The 18,383-nt window shown below is 40.7% G+C and overlaps 1 protein-coding gene across 1 annotated transcript in view; it reads left to right on the top strand.

Annotated features, from left to right (window-relative positions):
* Positions 1-13: 13 nt before the first annotated feature.
* Positions 14-18,383, top strand: part of LOC119495385 (E3 ubiquitin-protein ligase pellino homolog 1) — a 43,523-nt gene continuing 25,153 nt past the window's right edge. Inside the window, exon 1 of the mRNA XM_037781781.1 lies at positions 14-402. The gene's annotated coding sequence lies outside the window, so the exon portion shown is untranslated. The remainder of the gene's footprint in view (positions 403-18,383) is intronic.

Genomic DNA, 18,383 nt, shown 5'->3' with positions numbered 1-18,383 from the left:
CATGTGCACGCAGCCCTCGAGCCCAGTGAAGGAGCAGCGGAGCTCAGCTCGGTGTGTTTACGTTGAGATGCTCACAACAAAGAACAGCACACCGCGGAGGAGAGCCTGTCATCTCACATAAAGAACCGGGGATATATATCTGTTTTATTACTGTGATCATTTTACAACTAAGAGGAAGAGGAGGAGAAATAACACAAGTGCTCATCGGCTTCTTTTTTTTTCTTCTACTTTTTGTGTTTTTTTATTATAAACCAGCCAAGAGGAGAGAAATAAAGGAGAATATCTAATTGTTAAGCCGGTGGAGCGGCCTCAGCAAGTTGGACGACAGCCAGGCAGCAGCTGGTGGAGAAGCTAGCAGCAGCACCGACAAGACAACAATAGGACTTCATCATTTATACCACTGTGAGTACATGTTCACACCTGACTTCTCTTTATAATAATAATGATTATACATTAGAGGGTTCTTCTTTAGCTAGCCAGCCTTTACCTCATGCAGTAAGGTCCAGATACATGCATGCACTCTGCAAGGTAAGTCATCATCACAGGGCTGCAGCTGCAGAGTGCTGATCTGTGTTAATGCACATATATATACTCATGCACCTGTTTTCTCTTTCATTCAATTCAATTCAATTCAATTAAAATTGCTTTATTGGCATGGCTGTCAGGTGAACAATATTGCCAAAGCTTCAATTCAATAATAAATAAAAATAAAAAAAAGAACAAAATAAAAACATATATACGTATATACAATTCATTAAGCAAATTACAATATATAGATATTTAAAAAAGAACATGCATGTAAATGGAAGAAAACAATAAAGAAGTAATACAAAAACACATATATACATATATACAATTCATTAAGCAAATAACACTATATAGATATTTTAAAAAGAACATGCATGTAAAATGGAAGAAAACCATAAAGAAGTAATTAATGTTTTGTTTTGTCAATGAAACAAACAAACAAATAAAAAACAATCACTAACAATATAGATTCAAGATTCAAGATGTTTATTGTCACGCCGGTTATACAGGTACAATCGTGTGAAATGCTATTTGCTGGGAAGCTCCATTAAAATAATAAGTTATATTACAATTATAAAAGGAAATACTTTGTACAAGGGCATATTAAGAACATATACATTAAGAACATATACAGTATATACAGTATAACATATATTTTTGTGTGAGAAGGTGTCGTATGAATTAATTATTTTAAAGTCTGATGGCCTATATCAAAGGATAAATGTAAAAAACAACAAAAAAAACAACCCCAAAAAATCCCATGAAGTAGAGGAGTAAATAAAAGGCAGAGTGTGAGTTACATCTATTATGTGTTGTTGTAGTTGTGGTTGTCTGTCAGGCTGTGACATGCACATGTTCTGTCTTTATCTCAGTGTAAAGATAAAGCTTCTATAGTGGGCAGTGAGTGTGTGTGTGTTTGTGTGTGTGTGTGTGTGTGTGTGGAGGCTTCAGAGGTGCAGGTATTAGTTTACATCACTTCCAGTCTGCATGCTGACCTGTGACAGGGAGGAGGAGGAGGAGGAGGAGGAGGAGGAGGGGGAGGAGGTTGAGTGAGAAAGGGAACATTGCCTGATAAGGAATTAAGCAAATGCACGAACTCTTGCCATTACTAAAGCTTGATTGCCAGTTAATGACTTCCCTCCCCTCCCTTCTCTCTCTCTATCTCCCATCTCATTCTGTGTCTCTCACCCCCTTCCTTCCTCCCCCTCTCTTTCTTTTCCTCTCCCAGCCTCCACCCTCTCTCTCTCTCTCTCTCTGTCTCCTCTGTACTGGTATAAGCCATGATGTGATAAAGTGTTGTTGCCCGATAGGGATCTCGCTGATTTCCCTTCCCCATGTTGGAAATGTCACAGCAAAGACAGACGTGCATTAACTCCCATCTGCTCCACCAGGATGCCCCAGGCCTTTTATTTCCATTGTCTGCTTGTCCATGTGATGATTAATCATCAGGAAACTTGCTGCCAATGGTGTGTTTGCCAGTGCATGTCATTCTTTCAGTTAACCAGCCCAACAAGACGGATTTGTGTTAGGACTTTCAAAAGTTACCAGCAAGTATCAATGCTAGCAGGAGACTGAATCTTTGCATCTACATTAAGGCTGTGAAAGGGAGATTTGTCAAGTATTTAATGCTCTTATCAACATAGGAGTGGACATATATGCTTGCTTTATGCAAATGTATGTATATATTGATTATTGGAAATCAATTAACACAAATCAATGACATATATTATCCAGAAACCCTCACAGGTACTGCATTTAGCATAAAACAATATGCTCAAATCATAACATGGCAAACTGCAGCCCAACAGGCAACAACAGCTGTCAGTGTGTCAGTGTGCTGACTTGACTATGACTTGCCCCAAAATGCATTTGATTATCATAAAGTGGGCATGTCTGTAAAGGGGAGACTCGTGGGTACCCATAGAACACATTCACTTTCACATATCTGGAGGTCAGAGGTCAAGGGACCTCTTTGAAAATAGCTGTGCCAGTTTTTCCTCACCAAAATTTAGTATGGAGCGTTTTTTAACATCCTTCTACAAGCTAGTATGACATGGTTGGCACCAATTGATTCCTTAGGTTTCCTAGTCTCATATGGTACCAGTATCTTCACCCTAGCTTTAAAATTGGTGCCGCTACAACCTAAAAATTGCAAGTGCGATTAAAAAAAAAGAGTGGCTTTAAAACAAATTTGCGCGTTATTATTGCGTTAACTTTGACAGCCCTAATCTACATACTTGTTACCTCGGTCCTACAACTGCTCCATAAGCAATGCAGCTAGTTGAGAGCGAGACAATGCAACAATACCATGTGCATATGGCAAGCCGTTTTAACATGTAATAGATAGACATATCTCAAACTGGAGCTAGGGATAGTCAAAATGTAATTACAGATTTCTTGAATTAGAGTTTTGACTAGGCGAAATGACGTTGCAGATATCTGTTATTACGTCTGCAGATACAGCAAGTGGGAAGCGGAAGCTATTCAAACCTACTATGGCGCTGCACTGCTGCAGCCGTACGGGTTTATAAAGTGTGTCTGGAGACAATAAATCTACAACACGCTGTAAATTTCTACCACAACTCTCTAGTGAACAAAGCTCTCGTTTGCCACAAATTCCTTGATGATAAGCTGTTTCTATTTCATTGCATTTTCTAACTATGTGATCCACAGCGTTCCCTGACCACTCGTTTTACAGCCGGCTGCACATAGAGACTAACGTTACGTGTCCAGCTCGGAGGACGACTCGTTTTGATTAACATTTATTTATCTTTCCAACTTTACAGAATTATCCAAGTTAGCAAAAGCTTCTGCTGTTCAGATGCTTTGTTGGGCCGATATCCAACGGGAAGCCTTGCATGAGCAACGTCATGCACAACAATTCTGACCAGTCATAATGACGTTTGAGATATCTGTAACTGTTATTTAGGATAGTCAAAACTGAATTACAAATACCTCTAACTGTCGTTTTGACTAGTCACAATGACGTTATAGATATCTTGAATATAAATTCTGATATCTCTAATGTTAATTCCGTATAGTCAAGCTTAGCTATTAAATGCTAAAACAGCTTGCCCATATGTGCGCGTTGCAACTCCATCAAGATTTCCTACAAACACAACTGGTGTAGCAGGCTAAACTGAATTTTTTAGGGTCCATATCAGATCTATAACAGCGAGCTGAATCTGGTTTTAGAGAGCTATAAGAGTCAAGTTGCAACACTGATACCTGCTAAAACAGTGCTGCCCTCTTATAAAGAAGGCTGAAGAGTCTTTACTATATTTTTGTACAGACTATTTCAGGTCTGCATTCTCACAGTCCTTTAAATGGTGATAACTTCTAGTGTGAAGTGCCCGGCCGGGGACACAGTGTTTGCACATGCACGTCGTTTGTGTGTGAACATTTGCTTTGGGTGTGTTGCCTGCAGGCCTGAGTGTGTGTGTGTGTGTGTGTGTGTGTGTGTGTGTGTGTGTGTGTGTGTGAGTTCTCCAACATGGTTTAGAGTCTCAGTTTCGGGGTGGAAACCGGAGCCGACGGTGTCAGACGGGAGCTCTGATGTCTTAATGGAGGCTCAGTGCTGTCTGTATCCTTAGTAACTCGGTCTGTGGGGACACAGAGAGGCCTCCCAGTCTGGGCCTGGGCTGGATGCTCTTATCACTCACTACTGTCCACAAACAAAAAACTCCATCAATTATTTTTAAAATGTTTTTACTTCACTCAAAAGCTTTGTGTGGTCTCATACAAGCTGTTCTGATCCAGTAGGACCATGAAAACACTGTTACAGAATTAGGGCTGTCCTCGACCAAAGACATTTGTAGACTACACTCATACGATTACGCAGATCTGTTTAACTGAGTTTCTCCACAAAGAATCACACAACTTTAAATCTTGTGTGTACCAAAGATGTGCTCATAAGTTCCTTGGAAATAAGTCATTCAGCATAACAAAGACTAATTTACTAAAGAAATCTTAGTCAACTGAGATCAAAACGACCGATTAGTCGATTAATCTACTAAGAGGGTGCAGCGCTAAACAGAATTACAAAAGTGCTTCCTATCAGTCCAAAAAAATATGGTTTTTCAAAGAGTTTACTACTTTAAGATTCAATTCAGTAGCATTATTATTGCATTTATGTCCATTTCAGGATGGAATATTATATGCTAAATCTATGCTGCAGTACAGGTTGCAAATTGCAGTACAGGAATGTGTTATCAAATATAGTTTTCATAATTCATCACTTCTTCATGCATGACTTCCTTCCAAATCATAGTTGTAAGATCAGAAGACAGTGACAGCTTGTAAAACCCTCAACACCTCATCCCACACTTTAATGCCCCTAATACAAGGATTTAATACTCTTATCCACATGGGAGTGGGCAAATATGCTTGCTTTATGTAAATATGTATTATTAGAAATCAATTAACAACACAAAACAATGACAAATATTGTCCAGAAACCTCACAGGTACTGCATTTAGCATTATAAGTATGCTCAAATCATAACATGGCAAACTGCAGCCCAACAGGCAACAACAGCTGTCAGTGTGTCAGTGTGCTGACTTGACTATGACTTGCCCCAAACTGCATGTGATTATCATAAAGTGGGCACGTCTGTAAAGGGGAGACTCGTGGGTACCCATGGAACCCATTTTCATTCACATATCTTGAGGTCAGAGGTCAAGGGACCCCTTTGAAAATGACCATGACAGTTTTTCCTAATCAAAATCTAGATATGGATATATACTGTATTTATACTGTGTATATATACATACTCTAATTTGAGGGTAGGAATTAATTGCAGGTGACAAATGACTAATTTGTGAGAAAAAATGAATAAAACATTTTAGCCTTGATATTGTACCTGCTGTGCTCTGTAGACTGAGCTAAGTGTGAATTGCATGGTAACCTACTTTTATTGCGTATTGACTCAATGGAAACATATGAAAGCCGTACCAATCATGCCAGCAGTCGGTGGTTAACACCTTGGTGTTGAGTGAGTATGTTTCAGATACAAACCAACAAATCAACAACGTGCCCAACGACCGCGTGTGTTTACACCCTTTTAAAACCTTAATAATGTGAACAGCATGTTCGTCATGAGAGGAGGCTTTTATTTTGGTAATTGTTTGCATTTATCTTTTTACATGCACGTGTCTGCAGTGTGCGGTTTCATCAGGGAGGGCCTCTCAGCTCAGCGGGGATCCGCGGGTGTAATCTTCGGCACAGCTGAGCGTCAGCTTTCCTCCCGCTGTGTGTGAAGAGCTTGGCATTCTCCTCCCGGTCCGGCTTACTCTTTGCTGGGCTGGTAAACAGGCTGAAGTTTGTGGAGGCAGATTACGTGTGCCATGGAAAGTGGGTCAGACAGTGGGCACGTTTTTATGGCCTTGTTTCTGCAAGGTAGGGAAGGAAAGAGGGGGGGGGGCTTTAAACCACCAGCCTTTTTTCCACAGTGTTGCTTGAGGCAGAACAGTGCTCGGTACAATTCTCTTAAACCATTTTCCCACCAAAATTATCTCTAAAAATAGGCGATAGACTCCTTTCCCACTGCAAGTATGCCGATGCCGTTGCACTGACCCTTCTGTTGACGTCATGAATGCACCGGCCGGGCACTGGAAGCAGGGATAGCAAACAGCGAAAATGTTACGATGCTTACCTCTTCTTTTTATATTTGTTATTTATTCAGTCTCTCTTTCAAACTCTCAAACCAGAGTTGGTGATTGTCGGAATGACTGTTTCTGTCAATGGAGTCTGGTGGCTTTGAGGAGCACATATAATGGCTGTTTGTTTCCATATTGAACTCGGTGAATTATGGGTTTATTTGGACCAAACCAGAGCTGGTGATTGTTGGTGCAATGGAAAGACTTACTAAGACGGTTTTGATGAGTTTTATTTTGTTTCTATTTGAACGAAGTGTGTTTTACACTGATCAGGGAGGTAAAATGACTGTTTCTCTCAGCGGAGTCTGGTGGCTTTGAGGAGAGCATATTAATTGTGTGTTTTGTACGTTAATAAATTATAATAATTGTCCAAATCCCTGTTGATTTTACGTATTCTATATTGACTTCAACGGCCGTCACATAGCATCGCCCCAGAAAATGGGCGGAAATTAGCGTGTCCACCACCCGGGTGTCATGTTTCCCTCAGTGCCGATCGGAGCTGATTAATTAAATTAACGCCCCCCTCTGGTGGTATTTACGACCTCGTGGAAAGTTTCTGAAAGCTCAGAGTTCACGAGTGGCAACATGTTTGTTGACGTTATCAGAAATGACGGAGGCCATGGAAAGAAATTTTTCGGTGCATAATAACTTAATATATTGTAATTTTAGTCGTATATATTTTCTTCGTAATTGTATAATATGTCCGAGGAAAATATTGATATTCCCATTATGTCATTATGGCTTTGCATTTGCTGCAATATGCTGCACTTGCTAGATGCTAGATTAGCATCTGTGGCTTCTAAACGTCGTCAGCGGCGTTCACGACTTAACCACTTGAACGCCAAGCTTATCATGTACACGACTTCCCTTGTTGTAAACACAAGTTCACGAGGTTCATTTGAAGGCATCCATACACCTCAGAAGCCACCCGACATCCTGTTTTACCACCCAACTAGATTTAGACAAAAGCTATCAAGTGGTTCGTACTTTGAATAAGAGCTGTTCGGCACCTGAGAAACTGCTTTCTTAATTTTTTACCACTCTGTTTCGGGTGTGTTCAACACCTCTGCCCCAGACTCAAACCACAACCCGCTTCAGCTTAATTTCCTTTATATCAGCAATCCTTTTCTTCTACAAGCAGGAACTGAAAGCCCTTTTGAGGTTAAACATGAAATGTGAAAGCAAGAAAGTGTGTGATTCTCAAGATAACACCTCTATTTGTTTCTTTCTCTATTTCCTTGCTGTGCAGTTCATACAGGCGACTGCACCCGAAACCACTGATATAATTTGACACTTTTCTCTTTTCCACACGCACACACACTTGCAGACATTCAGACACACAGACCTGTAATTATCAACTCCCCTCTGATCATGCATGATTGCCATTTCCTGCATCACTTTCCAACCTTCCTGTCTCAAACGAAGCTTGTGTGTGTGTGTGTGTGTACATGCACACACAAACAGTCGAGTGTGTAACTGGTTGAGGCTTCCCCAGGGAGCGCTGCTGTTTCTGTGAATGCAGTAAAAAGACAGGGCTGCTGAAAATCCATTAAATAATTAAAGTGCGTGAGGGTCCTTGTGCTCAACACAGCGACAACAGACAGTTGCTGAGATGTGAAACACAAACAGAATCGGTAGATCTGAAATGCAGTCGATTGCATAACATGTGAAGCTTCTTGTTTAGACAGTCACATCTATTTATACAAGTCTGTTTTATTTTAAAGAAGTCCGGGAGATAGAGCCAGAAGTCTGAGGTGAAAGCAATGCCAAAACCCAAAGTAACCCCACTGAGGCCTCAGTGCTAGCAGCACCAAGCACTAGCTTGTCTCATCCGGCTGGACAAGAGGCTAATGATTACAAACTAAGACCAGGTGCAGCACAATTAGACCTACATAGACCGCTCCCTTTTCAGTCCCCAGAGAAATGTAACCTTCACCAACACTGCAAGGACCTAAACAGGAAACATGAAGCATGCAGCTGTGGGAAACACTTTCCCCCTGATGTTTGAGGGAACAAAATTGTCTGATGTCACTCTTGACATTTCAGACCTCCATCCTGACTGTTTCCAGCTACAGCTAGCCTGAGGCTACATCCACACCAATACTGGATCTCTGTCCAGACAAACGTCTTAGGGCCGTTTAAGAATTAATCTCCGTCCATACTACCACGCTCATTCACGTTTGTGTTGCACGATTCCATAAATCATTTCAACTAATCCTGTGTTTATAGTCACCTACGTTGCTGTGAGCCCGATGACGCTTGGTGCTATATACCATAAAAAAAACGATTAACCAGCGCTGCAGGTTACATCTGTCCTTGGCACTCGTTCCTCGGTGTTGAAAGCAGTAAGCAAGCGAGCAGTGGAATGCTTCTCACATTACGATCACAGCGTTCTGCCCATGAAGTGGGTCATAACCATAAAGGCGATTCCAACGTATTGCAAAGAAAATGGTCTATAAAACACCATGAAAACTGTGAAACAAGAGGAAAATAAACATAATAATTCATCAGAAAAGCTGGAATCAGTCATAGAATTATACAGAGCTTTTCGTTTTGACGTAAAACAGACATAAACCAGCAAAAGGCTGAAGATGACAGAAAGCAGAGCAGCTCAGAGAAGAGAGAATATCTGCTGCATCGCTGCCTCAGTATTCCAGTAAACTCTGTGTTTGTATCCCATCCCTTCGTAGTTATGATTTGAGCAGCCATGATGTGGCTATATTGTATGACTAACGAATGACATATGTTGACCTCAATAACACCTTGCAGTAATGAGGTTTCATCATTTAAATTATACAGCGCTGCAAAGATTCCCTAAATATGTATTCAAGTGAATAACAGCAATTTAAATAGGGAGTGTAATTTTCTCTACTGAATGCATATGAATCATTCTGAGCTCACACACACTGATCCCTACACACTCTGCTCTGCTGTATCATGCATCTAGGAAGGTCACATTTGTACAATCAGGAGATAGCTTTTGGCTCTAGAAGCATTAAGGTGTGTGTGTTTGATTGCTTGTCCATTACGGCCGGGCCATATGACAATATACTGTATACCGTCAAAACGCTATAAAAATGTCTATTGTGTGTATATATATATATATATTTTAGGGCTGTCAATAGATTAAAATATTTATCCCATGATTGTCCATGATTAATCGTGATTAATTAATCGCAAATTTTTATCTGTTCAAAATGTACCTTAAAGGGAGATTTGTCAAGTATTTAATGCTCTTATCAACATGGGAGTTGACAAATATGCTGTGTTTATGTAAAGGTATGTATATATTTATTATTGGAAATCAATTAACAACACAAAACAATGACAAATATTGTCCAGAAACCCTCACAGCTGTCAGTGTGTCAGTGTGCTGACTTGACTATGACTTGCCCAAAACTGCATGTGATTATAATAAAGTGGGCATGTCTGTAAAGGGGAGACTCGTGGGTACCCATAGAACCCATGTTTAGATGTCCAGTACGTCCTTGTGTTGTTGTCTGAGTGCATTTCACATTTGTCATTGCATACATTTCAGTTTTTGATTGCGACACAGGCTTCCCCATACTTATAGTCTGCATCTCTGTGCATCTTTTGGTGTGCGAGACATTGCATGGGTTTGTGTCTCCTTGTTGCACGTCCACCAACAGGGCTGTTTGTTGTCTGTGTGCTCATACGCCGGTCTGTGTCTCTTCCCTCTGAATCATTGATGAGACTGTAATTCGAACTCTGGACCTCCTATTTCTTCCCCTGCCGTCTGTCATCGGTTAGCCTCCTCCCAGCGCCGCTTACAGGAAAAACCAGTAGGCTGCTCTGACAAAGCACAGACTGCAGCTCTGCCCTGGAAACTGAAAAAAACACAGTTAGTTACAAAGTTAATAAAGTGCCACAGAAACAAACAGTTGCTGTAACTTTTCCAGTTATATTTTAGCACCCGTGAATGATCAAACTGTAATGAAAGAAACAGTTACTCACTTTTTTTGGCAGTTCACCATGCCATGATGGCCACACATTGTGGCACAGTCTGTTGGAGATCAGTACTGGCATAACTGTCGGTAAGCATCAGTAAGAGGAATCGATGGTCACAGAGGCATGCTGTTCTAAGGAATCGGGCAACTAGGAACCAATTCTTTATTGGCCGTCCGCCAAAGTGGCGGACCCGTCACTACCAAATAATGTTCCCGGATGGTGAGTGCTAATTTCAGACCCTGCTTATGTTACATCTTACTCTTTCTGTCAAATAAAATGATTGAGAGAAGCTATATTAAGTCATCTTTTAACTTATTTATTAAGTAAAAATACCAAGTATTCACTGGTTGTGGCTTTTCAAATGTGAGTATTTGCCGGTTGTCGTAGCCTTACGTGATAGTAAGTTGAAGGATCTTTGGTTGTTGGACTGTTGGTCGGAAAAAAAACAACATTCAGAATAATTTTTCACTATTTTCTGACACTTTACAGACCAAACGATCAATAAATTAACCAGAACAAATATTTGTTGTTTAGTTTCAGCCCTAAAGACATGATTTTGGGCGGCTGTGGCTCAGAGAGTAGAGCAGGTCGTCCACCAATCGGAAGGTCGGTGGTTCGATCCCCGGCTCCTCCAGTCACATGTCGAAGTGTCCTTGAGCAACATACTTAACTTAAATTGCTCCCGAAGGCTGAGCCATCGGTGTGTGAATGAGTATTTAGATTAGATCCTGATGGGCAGGTTGGCACCTTGCATGGCAGCCTCTGTCATCAGTGTATGAATGTGTGTGTGAATGCTGACATGTAGTGTAAAGCGCTTTGAAGGTCGGAAGACTACAAAAGTGCTGTATAAATGCAAGTCCATTCATTTACCATTACACTCCAGGGAAACTGGCTAAATTATAGCAACATTATATAAATGATATGACCTAAGACTGTCTTCAGGAAACGTCTAAAGAATTAGTTATTGTTGTTCTACAGATTAGAGGCCCTTATGTTTAATTCCTTCCTTCCACTTCCTGAGGTTTACCGTTTCAGCCACTTTATTGAGAATTATTGAGGCTTATTCTAATTCTTTCTAATTTAAGGCAGCCTAAGTTAGATTTTGGGAAGTCTGATTCACACGCAAGTTATTCACAGAAAAAATAAATAAAAACAGGAACCACCACCGCCGCTGTTTTTAATACTTTTCCTAGAGCTGCTTTTATTACTCAGTAAAGCGAACAGCTGCAAGAAGGAAACTTTGGGACGACGTGACACATTTGCTGTGAGTCAGATTCACCTCTTTTCACGTCTCCTAGTCCACTGAGCCTCCAAACCGGCTGACCCCTGCATGCACACAAGTCTAACTGAGGACCCTGTTTTGGTGGGACTGGTCCAGCATCCCGGATTCTTTCGGACATACCAGTCTCGGAGACTCCAGAGCAACCGGTAGTTTGTTTTGATGAGTTAATTTAATTCTCAGCAGGTATGTGGCGCCGAAGGGTCCGACTCCAGTCTGCTGTTTTTAGGAGGCGTGGATGGTGCTGTCGTGCTCTGGGAAAGATCTGGTCCTGCCTCGTGCACTTAGCATACTTTTAAAGTTAAAGGTGTCTTTTTATTAAGGGGATCGGTGCGTTGACGCGTGATGTTCATTGGTCAGAGAGGTGTGATTTGTGTTGGCTTTCCAGCTGCCTAGAAAGCGTTTACAGGATATTTCAGCATGTGTTGGTTTTGTTAAGCGTGAGACCCGACGGCTTTTGATGCCGTCTCCACTATGTTCACATCTGCTTTCAACAACGCAGCTCGGGTTTACATTCCCCACCTTGTTTCTAATGTTCAAGTCCTTTTCCTGACCCGGCTCCACATATTTCATGCCTTGCTGTTTATAGCTGATGAGTGTGAGCATTGTTGTGGCAACGCTTCCTCAGGTCAAGTGTTTGGCGTCGAGCCCAAGTGGATTATTCTAATCTGCCTTGTTACCGACTACTCCTTTTTTTCCAGTCATAGTCACAGCTATGGAAGATCCTCTTAAAAGTAGCTCAGCATGGCTTAATATCGACCACTTCAGTGTCTGTGTGGACTCCGTGTGTTGGTAACAGCACATGGGGATGTGGTCTGCTTTGAGTAGCAGTTTATACGCTCTCCAGTGTGGGCTAATGGTTTCTCCAGAGAGCCCAGACACCACAGAGTGTGCATGTCTTGTAATACGTTTCCGTAAAAAGGGTGATTAAAAAAATGACAGATGGGCTGAAGCTTATTAATTTTTTATTTGCCATGATAGAGAGCATGTGTGCACCATCCTGAGTAAGCAGGTTGTTCATCACATACTGTAAGTCTACTGTTTATTCACATTTGGCAGACTCTCACCATCCAGAGCGAATCACAGCGCTGCTCAACTTTCATGATCCACACAAACAAAACAAAATCAAACCCAGTGAAGACAGATGTATTTATGTGGTGGCGGCAACGAAATCATCCTGGTGATTAGGTGGCCATAAGGTGCAGCAGGGAGTAAATATGATGACTAGACTTATTATCTTCTAGTTCACTAAGCTTTTCTTCTGTGGAAAACGTGTGAGGTGCCTGTCATCGATCAGTCAGTCCACAGAAAATGAATCAGCAACTATTTTGATAATCGATTAATTTAGATTTGCAACTAAGGATTATTTTCATCATTGATTAATCTGATTATATGTTTTCTTTAATTGATTAATTGTTTTGTCTGTAAATTGTCAGAAAATGTTGAAAATTGTCCATCGCATTTTGTTTAAAAAATGACTCAAACGATTAATTGATTGTCAAAGTAGCTGCCAATTAATTTTCTGGTTGTCGTCTAATCTAGATCAATTGTTTAAGTAATTATTTAAGCAACAGTTCACTGGTTCCAGCTTCTCAAATGTGATCTTGTTTTAATTACTCTTCTGTAATAGAAAACTGAGTATCTTTGGGACAAGACAAGATGTCACCACGGGTTCTGGAAACTTTTGACGGGCATTTATTGCTCGTTAGTTGGAGTCCTATTCCAGATTGTATCTTAGATTTGATTATACTGGTTCTGCACAGGTTTTTAGGATAGCTTTGTATTATGTAGATCTACTGCAACTACTGCTCTGCTGTTTTTGTGTAATGTAGTCCAAAGTTTTTTCTACGTATTGTTCCACAAAGGAGTTTGCATTTCTTGTCGGGGGTGAAAGTTAAATGTGGAGGTCACACTGGCTGTGGCTGTCCGTCTGTTGTGTGAGTGCCCACAGTTATTTCTTCCTTCCTCTCAAGAAGCAGTGTGTCACGGGTCTCATGTGATTCTGGCATACAGTATGTTTCCATCCATCTTGGTGTAAATATTGGACCACACACACACACACACACACACACACACACACACACACACACACACACACACACACACAGAGACGCACTGGAGAACACCTCCAGGGGCCGTTGAACATGAGAAGTGTGTGTCTGTGCCTGTGAGTGGGCAGGGAATTGGGACTTGGTGTGTGCATCGACACGCTGTCTCTAAGTCACTTTGGAGCAGACCGGATACAGGCATGTATACGTCTACGACTAGACAGAAATGTCCCTGTTTGTGTTAATAGGGCTGTAAGTCTATTCAAATATTTAATCGTGATTAATAGCATGATTGTCAAATGATGTGTTATCTGTTCAAAATGTACCTTAAAGGGAGATTTGTTAAGTATTTAATGTTCTTATAAACATGGGAGTGGTCAAATGTGCTTGCTTTATGTAAAGGTATGTATATATGTATAATTGGAATTCAATTAACAACACAAAACAATGCCAAATATTGTCCAGAAACCCTCACAGGTACTGCATTTAGTATAAAAAATATGCTCAAATCATAACATGGCAAACTGCAGCCCAACAGGCAACAACAGCTGTCGGTGTGTCAGTGTGCTGACTTGACTAGGACTTGCCCCAAACTGCATGTGATTATCATAAAGTGGGCATGTCTGTAAAGGGGAGACTCGTGGGTACCCATAGAACCCATTTTCATTCACATATCTTGAGGTCAGAGGTCAAGGGACCCCTTGGAAAATGGCCATGCCAGTTTTTCCTCGCCTAAATTTAGCATACGTTTGGAGCGTTATTTAACCTCCTTCTTGACAAGCTAGTATGACATGGTTGGTACCAATGGATTCCTTAGATTTTCTAGTTTCATTTAGCTTTAAAACTGAGCCCGCTACAACCTAAAAATTGCAAGTTGTGTTAATGCATTAAAGAAATTAGTGGCGTTAAAAACGTGTGAACTTTGACAGCCCTAGCTTTAGAGTGATCAGTAAAATATCAAAATGAAGATATATTTAAACCATGAATACACACTCACACACACATGAAACACTAAATTATTATATTTCTATTGTCGCTCAGTAACTCAAGTGAGGAGACCACACTCTGGCTTGTATTGATAATGCAGTCTTATCAGTGTGTGTACACACCCAGCTGAGCTTCAGGAGATTTAATTCACACTACATTAATTTTTCTATAACATTGCATCAGCAGTGATTTTTTTCCCCGGTTGATTTTTATAGTTCCTCTGGATGGAAATGCTTTATGTGTGCCAATACACATTGTGGGTTTATTTTTGAGACGGTACATTAGAGTTTTTCTGTGAATGGAAATGAAAGAGATGAAAGAAGAGACTCCAGCTACAGAGAGATGATGAGCTAGTTACAGTTGGAACGCAGCACACATCTAATCAAACACATAGAAATCTTTACATTCAGTGAAAAATGGAAAAGGTGTTGGAGCCCTTTTTTTCTGAAATCTAATTCACACCGCTGTGAGCAGGCTGGAAAATTGACACTCATTTGCGAAACGCTGGCAGATTTTAGATTGTGTCTCAAAGTGTGTGTTGTCATCCAGCCAGCCCACTTACTGCAGGTACAGTGGGATGTTTTAAGAATCAAAAGTAGTGATGTAGAGGTCTTGATCGCCACCGTAATAATCAAGACTGGCGAAGTGGAACCCCTCAGTTCAGGACAAATATGCTTACACACAAAAAATGTTCCCGTCCCTCTTCATTCTTTTCATGTTCTGCAATGCCGACGCCATCTGTTCTCGTTCATCGATTGGACAAGTTCGACCAAGGATAAGAGGCGGGATGGAAGATGGAAGAGAATCTGGCGTCAGGTTTGCCAGCTCCCCCCCTCCACCCCACAGATCAGTTTCCGAGTCATCGAGTGTCTAATCTTCACAGTGTGCAAACCCAATCCCTCTCCGCTGACCCGACCGTGCAACTCTACACACTGGAGACCGGACCCAGGGCGTCTGGAAACGAGCTCGCGCCCACACAAATGCACGCACAAATGCATTACACTTGGATTACGAATGAACACACAAAGCCTCCCACACTCAAACGGAAATGTCCAAAATACTTCATTTGTAGAGTTAACACAAGCTTTGAGTGTTTAAACTGTTTTTTAGACAAGCACCACTTACAGCACAAGGATGAGGTTTATGGTCAGACCAAGCAGTCCTCCCTTTTCCTACAACTGCAAAACCTCCTGCATGATGTGCGGCACGATGCTCCGGTTTAGTCACCATTTGGAAAACAATGAAAGACATTACAAGAAACTGTAGGAAGCCTTTCGTCTCATGCTCTTTCCTTCTTTCAAGCCTATAATAGATGACTAATGTCCAGATCCACAAGGCTTTTTTCTTCTTTTTTTACTCTGCCATCTGCATCAAACTTTTTTTTTAAAAGCCGAACTTGTTGTTGAACATCCTGTTTCTATTTATTCCTGTTGCTCGCTTTGAAAGCCCCGCAATGGACAAGGAATGGCTGATTTGTGAAGTTGAAATGAGGAGTTATCTTTAGGGATGGGATCGGGAGATCGGCATTAATGCTTTCTAGTCGCCGTTAGCTGTTGGCAGCCGGTGGGCAGCCGAGTCCTGCTTGACTAAATAACGGAGCTAACTGCTGTCGTTAACGGAGGTTATATTATGATGCGTTCAGGCTCTATTCAGTAAAAATGAGCATTGAGCAAAGGGTTTCTTTGGTCGAGGAAAGTCCTAAATATTTTCCTGTTACGTCATATTTTTGCCGTTATTAGTACATACAACTTATTGTGTTAAAGTAAGACACTTTTCTCATTGTAACAAGTTGGTATGTTGCTATAGAATTTTCCGTTAACATCAAGAACAAATCAAAGCAGAAGAGAAGACCTATCCTGGGCACTTGAGAAGGGTGTGTGTGACCTGTTTTATAAATGTTTTTGTACTAATGAATGGTTCTATAGAGATTTGCTTGGATGCACATGACAACACATCATATGGTGATTGTAATGCATGTTGTCATTATAGTTAAAGTTAAATATAAACATTTGTATTTCAGTGGATTGGATATTCTTTTAACGGAAATATGCTTGCAGTTATGTCTCCCAAGAGACCTTTTCACTGCCGCTCGATTGAGGTTTGACTGGAGCAGCAACCACCTCTTTTTCCTCGAGGCCGTGAGTTCAAGCACGTGGATGTGCTTTTTCTCTGCCGCTGAGCTGGAATACTTGGACTGCTCTCCAAACAGGACACGGGTTAAATGGGCTGGAGTTCCTTCTGGAGTGGGTATTTTGACAAAGAAAGCTTTTGAGGTAGATCAGCTGAGCCCGCTCGCTCCTACCACACCGTTTATTTACTCTGTAGTTCACATTTAACCTGTTTAACATCCACCAGACCATTTACTTTGCTTTAGCTGGTATGTTGCTGGGATTTACGGGGACGCAGCTTCCTGTTTATCAGAAACATTTACTATTGGGGGTAACTTATATTAAAATATGTATCCTGTCTTGATGCTGGCTATAAATCACTGTTGAAGAATATTACTTGTGTAGGTAAAATTAGAATTTACAAAAACATAATACACATCTGCAGACAAGAAAAGATAAGACATATCTGCACTGGAGTGAGAAAAACACAGTGACAAAGGAGATGAGAATAAAACTATAGGAGGAAATTAAATCCTAATGGAACTTATATATAGTATAGTACATTTTAGATGGATGAGGCAAACATAAGAATTAATTAATTAGTAGTAACTGTTTGTATACTGTTCCTGTACATTTTGCTAAATTACATTATTTTGTTTATAGGAAAATCCCCTTGTTTTGGCCACTTCCCTGTGCAGTAATATAACCATTCTTTATGCAATCAGGCTTGGCTCAACCTCTTGAAATGGAAAGCAGGTATGTTGCTGACGTAACACGACTGCCTTTACCATTACAGCATCTTAATACATTATACTGGAAGGTAGGCTAACACCCACTGTCTCTCTGAAGTAGCAAAGTAATATCATAATGCTTCGACTAAATGACTGACAACTGGCGATTATTCTCATGATTGATCTGTTGATTTTTTTTTTTTAATGAATCTATAAAATATCACAAAAGAGCCCAAGGGTAGCCCTTCAGTACCTTATTAAAATTTTTGTCTATTAATTTTCTCAAGTTCTGCTAATTGATTAATTGACTAATCTTTTCAGCACTAAAATGAACAAGAATTGTAACTGGTGGTGTATTTTTATCTCAGTCCTAATATAAGCACACATCAGTATAGCAGATATTGGCTTTCAAGTAGACATGAACCTCACTCGCCTTCCACGTGAATAATGTCTTTTATCAATCCCTTAAACTCTACTTTTGTGCCATTAAAAGTATGCCGAATTAGCTTTCAGCAGTTCCTGTTTGCAATGTACCCATGGATGTACAGGCAACTTTCACTGGATTACTTTGATACTGAAGAAAACTTAAAAACGTGATATTTCTCGGGCAAGTTCTGGACTTATGAGGAGCGTCATGTTTCTATAATTTCTAAGCGGATATATAGATGTTTGCTCACAATAGACATCGGTGATAAATATATCTTCGGAAAGTGTAAGTCACCCTGAATATAGAAAAGTGTGTGTCAGTGTTGGGAGAAGCGCCTTACAGTTTGAAAACTTGTGTTATGTCACAGGTGGCATCCTGCTGTGTGGCTGCACTTGACTTGGCTTTAGCACTTTTGTAACTTTATCGGGGACTGCTACCTCGAACCGAGCGCCTCATCTGTAATGTGAGGTGTACAGTGGTGCAGTATAGAGGTATATTGGTTTTGTGCATACCACTAAGAAGTTAAAAGCCCCCCATCTATCTGTGATAAAGGGAACGAACCATTTGTCAGGAGGGATGAAAAGATGAAAAGAATGAAGAGGAGGGAAAGGCGAAGAGAGACTTTCTGTTTTTTGGAAAATAGTTTCTG

This window comes from Sebastes umbrosus, chromosome 10 (assembly GCF_015220745.1).
Source record: "Sebastes umbrosus isolate fSebUmb1 chromosome 10, fSebUmb1.pri, whole genome shotgun sequence".
Lineage (NCBI taxonomy): Eukaryota > Metazoa > Chordata > Actinopteri > Perciformes > Sebastidae > Sebastes > Sebastes umbrosus.
This window is presented reverse-complemented; position numbering and strand designations above follow the sequence as displayed.